Raw genomic sequence first — 15,000 nt, forward strand, 5'->3', positions numbered from 1 at the left:
TACAATATAACTGAGTTTTGTGGACTGTTGACACTTCGTCTTGGAGGAGATAAGGAACACTTAGATCGATTACAGTATAGATGTTCTGTGTGTTAGCTCGTATATGAGCCTCAACATTACATACAAAAAAACCACAATGTAATGTTAAAAAAAAAAAATTCAAAAGTTGGTTTAAACGAACTCAATACAAGAACAAAATTTTAGGAATGCTAACTTTTGAAACGCCCTGTATATATTGTGTTTATATAATGACGGCTGACATATATTTGAAAATGCTTAAATGACTGTTACTATAAAACAATATCCAGGGTATATATTGTGTTTATAAAATTACAAGAAAAAAGAATTTCAGGAGGGGAAAAGTTAAATATATTCCATACCATTGCGAGAACTTTAAATAATAAGATGGAAGAGCTTGAGGCCAAAGTGAGTAGTGAGGAGTATGACATAGTTGCAGTAAGTGAGACATGGTTTAAGGAGGTGAGTAACTGGAGGACAGGATTAGAAGGCTACAAGGTGTATCGGTGTGATAGGAAGGAGAGAATAGAAGGAGGAGTAGCAATATGGGTCTCTCTCTCTATCGAGTGCAGCCTGTGGCTGCTGGTTGCATCATTGGTTGGGATGTGGCCATGCAGCTGATGCAGTGTCCCCCTTACGAGTACACTGGTACTCATTTTGCCGACCTCAGAAGGATGACAGGCTGAGTCGACCTCCTGGTGTATTTTAATTCAGTGGCCAACAGGGATTGAACTCAGGACCCTAGGATCCCAAGCCGCCACCCTAACCATTAAGCCAACACCAGGAGTTTCAGCAATCTGGGTAAAGGACAGCATTGCATCAAGAGAAAGGGGTGACATTAAGGAAGGAATAAATGTTGAGGATTCTGTTTGGGTAGAGATTAGAGATTGTAAAAACGGTAAGATACTGGTAGGATGCTTTCACAGGCCTCCGGGTATGAAGGAAGATGAGGAAGGAGGAGTACATGAACAATTCAAAAGAGCATGTGGGAAGGGAAGAGTATTGATTATGAGTGATTTTAACTTTCCAGGGATAGATTCGGTCCAGGAACAGGGAAAGGGCAGAGCAGATGAGGATTTCCTAGTTGTAGTCCAGGATTTCTTTTTAACCCAGTTTGTAGATAAGCCCACGAGGGGGAGTGCAGTGTTGGACCTCCTTTTATTTAACAATCCCAATATGGTGGAGGAGGTGGAGGTCGGGGAGCATTTCGGAGCAAGTGACCATATCTTTGTGTGTGCAAAGATTCTGTCAAGGGTTAGAGTTCAGGATAGTAGGGTGAGGCTATTAGATTTCAGGATGGCAAACCTTGAGGGTACAAGGAGAGAGTTTAGCGATTGTATATTGGGAGACTCTAACAACAGCACAATCAGCATCAGAGAAATAGGAAACCCTTGAGGACCAAATGTGTAGAGTGCAGAGTAAGTACATTCCAATGAGGTATAAAACTAGAAGCAGAAAGAGACCAGGGTGGTTGAGCAGTGAGATGAGGAACACTATTAAGGAGAAGCAGAAGGCATTTATTCGGTATAAAATGACAGGACTGGAGTTAGATTTATGTCACTCTCGGAGTAAACAGGGGCAAGTTAAGAAAATAACTTGGCAAGCCAAAAGAGAGTATGAGAAGGACATGGCTAAGAATATTAAACATAACAGCAAGGCTTTCTTGAAGTATATCAGGGGAAACGAACAGGTTAGGACCAGTGTGAGCCCATTGAAGAATAGCATTGGGAGAGTGGTTAGTGATGAAAGTGAGATGGCAGGCTTATTAAACAGGTATTTTTCTTCAACTTTTACACAAGAACAGTCAGGAGAATTGCCGATAGCTGAGAGTATCGCTGAGAGGTGAGGAAGGGCTTTTACAGAAGATCCAGTGGAGGAAGTGAAGGAACAGCGAGGAAATCGAAGAGAAGATAAGGCTCCCGGCCCAGATAATGTTCACCCGTGAGTATTGATGGTGGTGGCTGAGCAGGTAAGCGAGATGTTAACAGATATTTTCAATCGTTTCCTGGAATCAGGACAGGTACTGGAGGATTGGAGAGCAGCAAATGTAATTCCATCATTTAAGAAAGGATCCAGCGAAGAATTGGGAAACTATCGACCTGTTAGTTTGTGGGGAAGATGTTGGAGACATTTATTAAGGACCAGATGAGGAACCATTTAAACTAATACAAGCTAATTTAAGGTAGTCAGCATGGGTTTACCAAAGGTAGTTCCTGTTTTACAAATCTTTTAGAATTCTCCTGAGGCAGTGTCTGATTGGGTGGATAAGGGAAAGGCAGTGGATATAGTGTATATATGTATGTATGTATGTATGTATGTATGTATATATATGTATATATATATATATATATATATATATATATATATATATATATATATATATATATATATATATAGATATAGATATAGACTTTAAGAAGGCATGTGATAAGGTACCACATCGGAGGTTGTTGCCAAAGTGAGGGCTTGTGGAGTGGCTGGTCAGCGAGCTAATTGGATTGTAAACTGGCTTAGTGGTAGGAAGCAAAGAGTGGCTGTGAGTGGGAGGATGTCTTGCTAGGAGGATGTAAGTAGCGGGGTACCTCAGGGATCAGTACTCGGACCATTACTATTCATTATTTACATCAACGATTTGGATAATGGGGTAAAGAGTAAGCTTTCCAAATTTGCAGATGACACAAAGCTTGGAGGTAAGGTGGACAGCAGAGGGGGTCGTGATCAGATTCAGGAAAGTATTGATACTTGCATAGATTGGGCAAAAGATTGGCAGATGGAATTTAACCTGAGCATGTGTATAGTATTGGGCATGGGAAAGAACAATGAAAATAGAGATTACAGGATGCAAGGGGTAATTTTGGAGTGTGTCACACAGGAGAAGGATCTGGAGGTGATAATAGATATGGGAGGTAAGCAGGCGGCACAGTGCCAGGCAGTTATAGGTAAAGCAAACAGGGTTTTAGGTTGTATTTGGAGGGCGATCATTTTAAATCAAAAGAGGTGGTGTTGACATTGTACAGGAATTTAGTGAGGGCCCCACCTATAACATTGTGTGCAGTTTTGTTCACCACAACTCAGGAAGGACATAGATGCCATGGAGAGAGTTCAGCGCAGGGCTACTAGATGTATTCCGGGCCAAGCTGGACTCAACTATGAGGAGCAACTGAAGGAGACAGGGCTTTATATACGAGAAAGGAGGTGGTTACGAGGAGGTATGATGGAGATGTTTAAGACAATGAAAGGTATAGATTTATATAAGTGCAGATGAATTAATCAAGAGTAGACGGTGATAGAACCAGGGGCCACAGCCTGAGAGTAAAGAAGAGGAGAGTTAAGACGGTAGCAAGGTGGAAGTCTTTAACTCAGAGAGGAGTTAATGCATGGAATGGCCTCCCTGGAAAGGTAGTGGTAGCAGAAAAAGTAGATAAGTTTAAATTAGAATTAGATAGGTACCTAGAAGTTATGGAGGTAGAGGGGTATTGGGATGTTGATAGGACTATTTGGTAGTTTGAGCATTGATGGGTGATTGTGTGCATGTGTACGGAGTGCTGTTGGTGGGGGTCTTGTCAAGGGGTGTTGTGTGTTTGATGTATGTTTTAAGCCCATGCCCCCTCCCCTGAGGGGAAGAAGAAAAAGAAAATACAAATTTTTTTTTTTTACAAAAACTTTGAAAATAAAAATGAATTAAAAATATATGTCATCCTTGCTCTCAAAGTTTGGGTGGTCATATGATTTTTATGTCAAAATTCGCAAGTTTCTAAGTTTTTGACCTTGTGACCTTGACCTTGGGACGAAAATGAAAAATCGGACAACAAGTTTTAGATAATTCATTTTGCTATTCAAATACCGAAGAAGCCATTCCATTCAGTCAATTCCTTAGTAGAAGATAGATTTTTAATCCGATTCCCCCCTAAAAATGGCTACTTTTTGGGCATGGCTCCGCCCACAATGGGCGAAGGAAAACAATGGGCTTCATCCAGGAAAACACAACTAGACATTGATCCGATCTTGATGAAACTTGGTTATGTGTTCGATATCAAAGTCCACGAGTTATGCTCTGGACAGACAGACAGACAGACACACACACACACACACACAGACATAACGAATATCGTGGTCACTCTGGCTGGCGCTCGTGAACCAAAAATTATTACTATTAGTTTTTTGCATTTTCTTCCTTGGATCTTGTGTAGATAAATTAGTATGGTGTTCGTGCAGGCATGATGGGCTGAATAGCCTCCACCTCTGTTAGATTTCCTTGTATAACAAAATTTTCATGATGCTCACTTTTGAAACACCCTGTGTAGATTGTGTTTATAAAATTACACCTGATGACGACATATATTTGAACATGCTGAAATGACTGTTACTATAAAACAATATCCACAGCAATGAAATAGTACTGGTTAATCAATTCAACTTAATTTTGATGTGATACTTCAGTTTGTCAGGTCAGGCCAGATTAGATCTGTGACTTGCTTACAGGTACCATGTAAATCTGTACTAACCTATTTCATGTTCAGGTTGTCAGCGACTAAATCATCTCCGTCACCAGGTTTCCTGGTGAGGAGGGTGTATGGATATGGACATTCAGCAGGATTAACAACAAAACCTGTCAAAGAGCGGAGGAGTTCCTTGTGTGCCAATGGCCATCCATATCTAGTGCCCAACTGTGTCTGCCGATGTCCTCCTGCAGTTGGGTTACTTCTTTTCCGGAGTTTGGTGGCAGGATTTGCACTCCAGCCACCGTAAACATTTCATTCCCCAAAACCCACACAAGCAAAGAAAACTGAAAACCCACTCCTGTGCTGCTGCCCTTCACGGCAGCTCATCAGATGATGGGATTGGGGCAAAGCCTTTGGGACCCCCATTCCTTGATGGGAGGAAAAGCACAGGGTAAACTTCTTGGGTCAGATTGCGGTTGTGTGTGGCGGAGTGGTGATGAGGTGTCGTCCACCAAACGGTGGTCTCCTTGGGTTAACCTTAGGCGGTCCGTTCGGGTGGGTACCTGGAATGTCTTATCTCGAAGAGAGATGATCATCTGTCTCTGTTATAATCTGAGCTCCAGCATTTGAACATCAGTATTGTAGCACTCTCTGAGGTTCTGAGACCGGATAGTGGTGAGATCATGGTCGGTGGTTACATCGACTATTGGTCTGGTTGCTCTGTTGGTTACCACACCCAAGGAGTTGCTGTAGCTGTGTCCAATAAGCTGACTCCATTGATAATTGAGGTAATACCGGTCAACAAGCGTATTATGAGACGAAGAAATCGTCACTCCTTGGGTGTCGTTTCCCTGGTCTCTGTATATGCTCCGAATGAGGCGAGTGATCTCACTGTGAAGGATGCATTCTATGCCATGCTCGAGTCCATGACTGATCCGTGCCCCAGGCGAGATACTCTTCTAGTCTTGGGGGATTTCATTGCATCGACTGGAACTGAGAGGGATGGTTATGAGACATGTATTGGTTGGTCGGTTACTTTGAGCAGCTGTAGCTGGCTGACCCACGAGCTGTTGAGTTGGATGTCAAGGTTGTTACTATACCTATTGCTGTCCAATCAACTGTTATCTACCTTCGTTTGTGGAAACACAGGCTGCGGTGAACCGGTTGAAATTGGGTAAAGCTCCTGGGATCCTTGGCATCCATGCTGAACTTCTCAAGGTTGGTGGAAATACTGCTCTCGTGTCATTGCATGCAGTTCTGTGTTCTGCCTGGAACACAGGCATCACCTCAACTGGCTGGAAGAGGGGCCTTGTTGTCCCTCTCTGGAAAGGGAAGGGTGATCCTCAGGACTGTAACAACTACTGAGGGGTGATGCTGCTCTCAGTGCTGATCAAGGTCTTTGCTCGAATAATTATTGATGGGCTTCGACACCATCTGCTTCAGCACAAGCGCCCAGAGCAGTCAGGCTTTGCACCAAAGAGGTCAACGATTGACTGTATCCTTGCCCTTCGGGTCCTCACCAAATGCAGATGAGAGTTTGGCAGGGGCTGCTTGCAGCCTATGTTGATCTCTGCAATGCGTTTGATTCGGTGAATCGAGATGCAGAGTGCTGTGAGATGTGGTGATACCATCTCTGACTTATTTCCAGTTTTTATTGGAGTTTGTCAGGGGTATGTAATGGCTCCCACACTTTTCAGCACTTGTATGGACTGGATGCTGGGGAGAATGTCAGAGAGATCAAGCTGCCATGCATCATTTGGGAATGTCAAGATCTCTGACCTTGATTTCACAGACGATGCAGTCATCTTTGCAGAGACTTTGGATATCCTTATCCATCCATCCATTGGGACCATACTCTGTGCAGAGCATTGGTGCTGCTGAAGCAGACTCTTTGGCTATTGGTCACAATCCTGGACAGGTCACCACTCCGACACAGTATACCAGCATGCTGGCACTCGTTTTGCCGACCTCGGAAGGATGACAGGCCGAGTTAACCTCACCTGGTATTAATTCAACAGCTGAGCAGGATTTGAACCCTTGATCCAAGGATCCAAACCCGCCACCCTAACCAGTGAGCCAACACCAGGCATATGATATCCTTATGGGGGCCCTCGAGGTGCTGAATGAGGAGTCGGAGCCACTGGGATTACAAGTTACCAGGTCAAAACTGAGATCCAGGCTTTCATTGACATGTTGGATGCTGCTATCTTGTCTTCCTGTTTGTGGTAAGGATGTTGAGGTCATGGAAAGATTCACTTTCCTTGACAGTGATATTAATGTCTCCGCTGGCTGTGAGCCAGAAGTCAATGGATGTCTGGGTCGGGCCTGGGGAGTCATTGATTCACAGGATCATGGAGTGTGGCGCTGTCGGTACCTGTGCAGGAGGAGGAAAGTCCAAGTCTTCAGGTCCTTGGGGCTCTCAGTCTTGCTCTACGGATGTGAAACTTGGAATCTGACTCGGGATCTGAGACGGAGACTTAATTCTTTTGGGACTAGATCTCTTCGGATAATCCTTGGCTTTTGCTGGTCGAACTTTGTATCCAACGAGTGGTTTCTGAGAGGGACTAAAATGAGATTTGTTAGCTGTATAGTCCGTGCGTGTTAGCTGCGGCTGTATGGACATGTGGTTCGTTTTCCAGACGCTGATCCTGCTCACCCGATTCTCTCAGCGAGGGAGCCTCGTGATGGAGGAGGCCAATTGGCCGACCACGTGCCTCATGGGTGCAGCAGATTCATCAGCACCTCGAGGAGATGGGGATTGGCCAGGCGCCTGCTTGCGGGATGGCCAGACGGAGGCCTCTGGAGTATTTGCAGAAAGTGGATGCAGCGACGCACTGCTCCGGCACATGCTGCCATACCTGACTTGACCTTCAGTTTGGTATTATGAGCCTAAATATTCAACCCTTGGAGATGTAGTTGTAGAGAGAGTCTGAGGTCAATTTTTTGACTGAAGTAATGAGTGGTATTTTGTTTCAAAGCAGTCTGAAGAGTCGCCAGCTTCAACATGTCGGTTGCCACAAATAGCAAGACAATTTCTAAGACCAGCAAGCTCTGCAAAATTAATTTTGAGTTGCAATCCAAAATTGTGCAATTGTGATGCAATAATGATTCTGGTACACACTATGAGTGGAAAGCTCGATTCGTTTGTTGTCTTTCTCAGTCAAACTCAATACAGTACTTGTGTGCCCTAAAAGGGAAACTGAATTGGTATTTTGTCATGCAGCTATGATTCAAACTGAACAAAATATTGTCCAAATGGCTTTTCTATGGCTATGATATGGGTGAGGATAATGTACTTCTGTGGAATGCTGATTACTCAATCAGAAATCTCACAGAGTTCCTTCATTGATGGAAAGATAGAAAATGACCCCCTTTAACCTTCCGTTGTCAGCATTTAATTGCCTTCTTGTGCAAAGCTTCCTCTTTGTCATATAACTGTATGATATTAACACTTTATCCTTGCATTCATTGATTGATTCTGTTTAACAGTCCAAATAAATTTGCAAGATGCACTCTAGCTTTAAGAACCATTTGGTGTCCTTGACATCATCAGCAGGTTCTGTCTGTGAGTGGTTGTCGAAAAATTATCCTACTTGAGCTCCCAATTCAAGAATGTGGTTTATAATAGCACCGCGAGATAGCCACTTCACTTCTGAATGAAAAAGAAGGGTTTGGTGATCGGCTTCCATTTTGTCACACACCACAGAAAAAGTCTCTTATTTAAAGGTTTACCTTTAATGGCATTCACTCCAATTACAGTATAGTAGTTTAAAACTTTGCTCAACTCTGGCCTCAATGTTTAAGAAGCTAAAAACTCCCTATACAGCATAAAACGAGTCTAAACTACAGATGGTGCCATCTTTTTAACATGACCAAGAAGTCTGTTTCATCCCATCATAACTTTGGCACCATCAATACTTGCCCAGTTCACTTTGACGAAGATGTGAAATTTCAATAATTATAAATATTTTCTCGCCAAGTGTACGCTTTTGTAGTCTCTTGCCAAAAGGAATTGTTCCACTATATTGTAAGCTTAAAGAAAACACATAAATTCAAGTAATTGTGGAGCATTTGCAACATCAGTCGATTCATCAACCATCAATACAAATGCATTGGTATTGCGTAATTTCTCTGTCTTAAACTGTGGTGTGATGGTTATAGCATTCACTGTGAGTCTAGGATGTTGGCGGTTTGAATCTCGGCCAAGTTGTGCAAAAAAAACAACTTTGAAATCGTGACTTGCTGCTACCTTGCTTGGTGTTCAGTATTTTCAAAGGATAGAGCTCAGACAACCATTGTAAAGCTTTACAAGACCTAATGGCCTCCTATGTTGAAATTCGTTCAAAGGGAACTCATTATATTAACTGATCTGAAATGTCACATGCTATATCATCAATCTTCCTTGAGCTGGTGTTGTCAGACAAGTGAATATCATTATTTTCCTCTGTATTCCCCCCAGACACAAATGTCTCTTGCTGCAGGTTAAACAAGATTTCTGTTCTTGCACTTAGGATTGAGAAGGGCTACTTGATAACAAAGCTTTCAGTGCATTGGAAATAACCAACAAAACTTTTGCAATCACTGTTACCTGCCTTTGCAAATCTTTCTTGCAGTCTTTAAAATACACCACTGATTTGTATTTTTTGGTGTAGAGTGTTTCATTTCCAGATGTCAGCCTAATTTTGAAAGCTTCATACATGCATTGGATTTAAAATTTGAGTTTTTTTTTTTTTCCATTTTGACTCCTGCGACCCTAAAGTCCCCACCATTTGTGGTATCAGCCAGGGGTCAAATCCAAAAAATCGTGACTTATTTCATGCGTCCTCCAATGTTGATTGCATATACAAAGTTTCTTAAAAAATCTGCATTTTTTGACCTTTTGCCATAATTGCATTTTTTGGTATTTGACCTTTTGACTCCACCCCACCAAAAAATTTAATTGGAGGCAAATTTTACAAATTTTTAAAGATTAAACTTAATATGCAATTAACATTGGGGGATGCATGAAATGTTACGATTTTTGGAGTTGCTCCTCGGTTCATGCCCCAGGGGGTGGAGACTTAAGGTCACAGGCATCAAAACGGAAAAAATATTGTTACTCAAAATTTGACATTTGGTCATTCCTGGTGTAACCTTTTTGCCATCTTTCAACTTTGCTTTTGGTGGGAAGTGTGGAGATTTGCGATGGCGTGCCATCAACTTCGCTCTATTTTGATTTGTAATTTTCCAAGCTACCTCTCGAGATCTGCTTGTGAAGCAGAGACAGATTTAAATTCATTAAATAATTAATGAATGATATGAATAGGAATTTGTAATCTTTAATGAATCTTTAATTTAATAATGAATTTGATGTGTTGCAGACACATTCTGTTGACAATAACCATTCTGGCATGTGGTTCCTGGTACCATAAACCATACAGGGGTTTATTATCTTCGCATTCTGCGAAAGGTTATGTATTTGTTGCTGTGTATTTATTTATTTATTTATTTGTGAATGTGTATGTGTGTGTGTGTGTGTGTTTGTTTGTTATTCGCATAACTCAGAAAGTATTAAACCAAATCGCTTGAAATTTGGTGGGATGATGGGTTATTATCCAAGGAACATTTGATTATATTTTGGGAGCGATCGGGTCAAAGGTCAAGGTCAAGGTCACGGAAAGGTCAAATTCGTATTTTTACCATAGCGCGGTCAATTTTGATCTAATTGGCATGCAACCAATGCCAAAATGTTCAGAATTCATTGCCCAATCTTGTGATGGGCGACATGACACAATTACGTCATTACCCTTGTTAGCGGTTGGGGGTCAAAGATCAGTGGGGTCACGACCTTTCAAAATATGCGGTTTTCGTCATGACACGGTCAAATCAAAACCGATTTGCATGAAACCAACACCAAAATGTTCACTGTTCTGTTCCCCCCACTCTCATGCCAAGAACAAAAAAGTAGCAGAGGCGAAGGTATGCGCTCTACCGAGTGCCCATTCGAGTATTTGGTATCTTATAACCGTCTACTTTATGGAAAAGTTTTTGGTTAATTTTGACACTAATATTTTAAAATGTTATTATTATATCTTTGCTGTTTTAATTTTTTAAAACTGAAATTGATCTCAACTATAACGGCACTCTTCGACATAGCGACATCGACCGATGTGACATTGTGACATCGTGCAGTGTCACATTTTTATCTGACATGACCTCTCACCTGTTGATGCTGAAATCTAATTAGTTCATCTTTACATCATTATACATACTTGCTTCAAGTCTGGTCAAAATACAATCGTTGATTCAAAAGTTAGCGCAGTCACAGAATTTTTACCTAACATGTCCTCTGACATTTGACCTCTTGACTCCAAAATCTAATCAGTTCATCTTTGAATCATGATACATACTTGTACCAAGTTTGACTTTGATCCCTTCAGCCATTCTTAAGTTATCATGGAAACAAAAACCTATCACAGATGCACGCACAGATGGACAGCCAGCCGGCAACCCGAAAACATAATACCTCCAGCGACTTCATCGGCAGAGGCATAAAAAGCTTTGTTTGAAAGTGTCTACATTAACTAATGTTTCTTTTTCTTAAGTAATAAAATATTATCATGGTTTTTCTTTTTGCACCCTGAAACATAAATTGATCATTGATTTTTGCATTGTAAATGATTATTCTTTCAGTAACTTGTTTAATTTGACCAGATAATGTATGGTATGGAATCAATCAAACATGTCATTTCTCTCGTGGGGTTGCTTAAGCAGTCCAATAGATAACAAGAAGATATAAAATTCTTTATTTCTTTCTTTCTTTCTTTTTTTTTTTTTTTTCTTTCCGAAGTTGGAAAAATTGCCAGTACTTTTACTCATAAAATTTGTCAGAAAACTTAGGCCATCGATGCTCCACTGTGGTTTATAGGCAGATTATTGATACTTTAATGGTTAGCCACTCACGATCAGGCATGACCTCTCCTGGGCTGAATATAAAACTGGATTCTAAAGCCAGCTGCAAACAGGGCATTCCAAGTCTTTCCTTGAAAAACCAAAACAATTCACAACCGACAAAGACTTTGTCCACAGCTTAATGGAGTACTGTACTCCAGTATCACATCTGTCTCGCCTGAATTTTGTAGAATCTAAAGCTCTCGACATTTTGGTTATCTCTGCAATGAGTGAGCCAAAATGATGCAATAATTTGTCTTCACATCGCAAGCAGGTTTGTGGCCTGTTTTTTTTTTTTTTTTTTTTTTTTTTTAATCACTTCGATCTCGGATGCATACATTCTTCCAGTAAACCTCACCTGGTTAAACCTCCAAAATCCAGGCTTACTACTGCACACTCCAACTGTTATGATCTCCTATCTGTGGAACCACCTTCCTGAGGCTGTTCAATCCCACTCTTGCCTCCAGGGCTTTCAGAATCTCCTATCCCTACCCATGATATTTTTACCCCCTCCCCCCCCCCAATCTACCCTACCTCACCCAAACCTCTTACTTGAAGGTAACTGTATTTACTCCCCTCCTCTCTCCTCTCTTTTTCTGATTCATCAATTCCCTCGTTTGTGAGCAATGGTTGCCCTATTGCCTCACCACTGGTTCATAACCTCTGTCACCTTGCTCTCCATGAGCATAGTTCTTGTAAAGAAAAAAAAAATCCTTGAAAACCAGAATATAACCTTTTGAAATTTCTGCCTAAAAATTTTTGTTTTTTAAATTAATTATTTTGTTTTTTTAAAGCAACAGCACAGGGAAATTGAGTATTCATATGAGCATATATTTCTGAAAAAGATATCTTTGATTTTTTTTCTCCATTCTTCTTTTGATCTTGGACTCTCAATGAGTATCTGAAAATGGGATGTGGGGTGCTGGAAAGAGGGGGGGGGGTGGGAGATGAAAACAGTGTGAGCTTGCAAAGGTTTCTGAGTTTAATTAGGATGAGTTACTAAGGTGCTTTGCAGAGATTAGTTTGTGGATTGAAGAAAACTCTTGAGATTGTTGAATACTTTTCATGACTGATGCAGGCCATTGATGAAAAGTAATATGGGTACTCTCAAGTCTCGAATAAGCGTGCATGCACGCTTATTTTTTTTTAGGTGAAAATCCCCCCGACACGACCTCTATTCGGGTCTACACGCTTATTAAAAAAATCGTTCTTGCCACCCTCAGGTCATATTTACACCGGCGAGCGTGTAGGGTGACAATGTTGTCCCGTCGAGAGATGTGTCGTCCTGATGTAATGTATGTATTTGAACAATAAAATCCATGTTCTATATTTGTCACATTTCTGGTTTTTCCACCCTGCCCTCTTATTCGGACCTGCACACTTATTAGACTTTTTTGGATTTTCCACCCTACACGCTTATTCGGGACTTGAGAGTATGCACTATGCAGCACAATATTTGTTTCCATTAAGAGGGAAAAGTTGCCTTGTCATTTGTCAAATGAAAACATAATGAGTACGCACAATTTTATTGATGTTGACTTGGTTGATTGCATGTGAAACGAATGTCTTTGTCTTTGCCAGCGGCTGCCTCAGGCAATAATTATATTACCCTCATCAAAGGATTCGGAGAAAGTATTGCATTAGGGTCCGTTTGTCTGTCTGTTTGTCCACACAGAACTTTTGTGTTTTTCTCCGCAACCGCTTGTCGGATTGAGATGAAATTTTCACCATTGGTGCGACTACTCATGTAGAATGTTTTAATGATAATGATTATGTCATAGGTCACGTGGTGTGGCAGCCATATTCGAAAAACAGGAAAAATTTGGACCTCTGTATCTCTGAAACCGCACCAAGGAAAGATTTGGAACTTCGCACATTGCAAGTACTCATGGGGAATGAGTGTGATTTATTTTTTAATGACGTCATAGGTGCCCTCATTATGACGTCATAATTGCATATGTAGAACGCCACATCCGATCAGTATGGCTAATTTTGAGGGTCATCTAGGGATAAAATGGTCCACAGAAAAACATTTCATGATGTCATCAGTCACGTGATTCGGCAGCCATATTGTTTTCTTTATTTATTTCAAAAACCTTCAAAAATCTTCTCTGAAGTGGCTGAACAGATCGAGGCGAAACTTTACACATATGACTGCCTGTCCATGAGGAACAAAAGTTTCACACATGTGATGTCATTGGTCACATGGTTTGGCAGCCATATGAGATTTACCATAAAACCTATAAAAAAATATTCTCCAGAACGGCTGGATAAATCGAAGGGAAACTTCACACAAGTGTTTCCCAAGTCATCTGTGTACAAGTGGCACATAGCAAGCACTCCTCATGGGGAATGAGTATGGTATTTTTATGATGTCATAGGTGCTTGCCTTCGTTATGACGTCATAATTGCATGTGTAGAACGCTACATCCGATAAGAATAAAATTTTTGAGGGTCATCGGGATGAAATGGTCTCCAAAAATATTTTTGATGATGTCATCGGTCACATGATTCAGCAGCCGTATTGTTTTATGTGTTATGTTTTTTTTCACCTTCAAAAATATTCTCTGAAATGGCTGAAAAGATCGAAGCGAAACATTACACATATGACCGCCTATCCATGAGGACCAAAGGAATCACATATGACATCATGGGTCACATGTTTTTGGGGGTTTTTTTGGTATACATTGTTGAGGCTCATATGAGAACTAACACACAATGCACAGCAAGGAGGTCATGAGACAAGAGGGGTGGGAGAGGGAAGGACAAAACAGTCGGGAACAGAAACATTAGATCTGTGTAAGGGAGAGGGATGGGGCAGGGAACACTGATTATGCAAGATGGACACGACACGGACTTTCAGGAAGGAAAGCAGGAAATTTGAAGGGGTGTGTTTAGGGTGGATTAATGAGGGTAGAAAAGATTGAGGTTTTCAATGGGGGAAGACAAGAGGTGGTGGCGAATGTCTGTTTTGAAGGCCTGGAGGGAAGAATGGGATTGAAGGGATTGTGGGAGTTTATTCCAAAGGTGGGAAAAAATTGGAATGAAAATGTGAAGATGAGTAGTGATTCGAAATTTTGGTAGTTTTACCAGAAGGGGGTTGTTGTCGGTCCTTGAGCACCCTGCAGAAATATGGGGGGGGGGGTATCGCAGACAGGTATCTGTCTGCGATATGGGGGGGGTATCTGCATATCGCAGACAGAGCAGTTGGGGGCAAGACCGGAGATAAGACGGTAGAAGACAGAAAGGCCATCGACCTGCCTGCAGTGAGAGAGTGAGAGCCACAAAGACTCAGCCTCACCACGGGAGATACCAATGATTCGAAATGCCTTGGTTTCCACAGCGTGAAGCTGAGAAAGGTGAGAGGCAGGAGCACCAGCCCAGAGGGGAGAGCAGTACTTCATCAGGCTGTGGACAAAAGCTTTGTATGTGGTCAGGAGCTCAGGTGGGCCGAGGAAGGACTTTGCACGATGGAGGATTCCCAGTCGCCGACTGGCTTTGAAGGCCAGGTTGGAAATGTGGCTTTCCCAGGAAAGATCATGGCAGACAGTGGGACTCAGAAGCTTGAAGGAAAGGACTTCTCCCAGTAGATTGGGGGGGGGGGGGTCGA

General features: G+C 41.7%; 1 protein-coding gene across 7 annotated transcripts in view; it reads left to right on the forward strand.

The window, feature by feature from the left end:
• Positions 1-15,000, forward strand: part of LOC147018977 (plasma membrane calcium-transporting ATPase 3-like) — a 330,377-nt gene that overhangs the window by 95,104 nt on the left and 220,273 nt on the right. The gene's annotated exons all lie outside the window — the stretch shown is intronic.

Source organism: Eptatretus burgeri, chromosome 10 (assembly GCF_056783735.1).
Source record: "Eptatretus burgeri isolate ZD-2024b chromosome 10, Ebu_testis_v1, whole genome shotgun sequence".
Taxonomy (NCBI): Eukaryota; Metazoa; Chordata; class Myxini; order Myxiniformes; family Myxinidae; genus Eptatretus; species Eptatretus burgeri.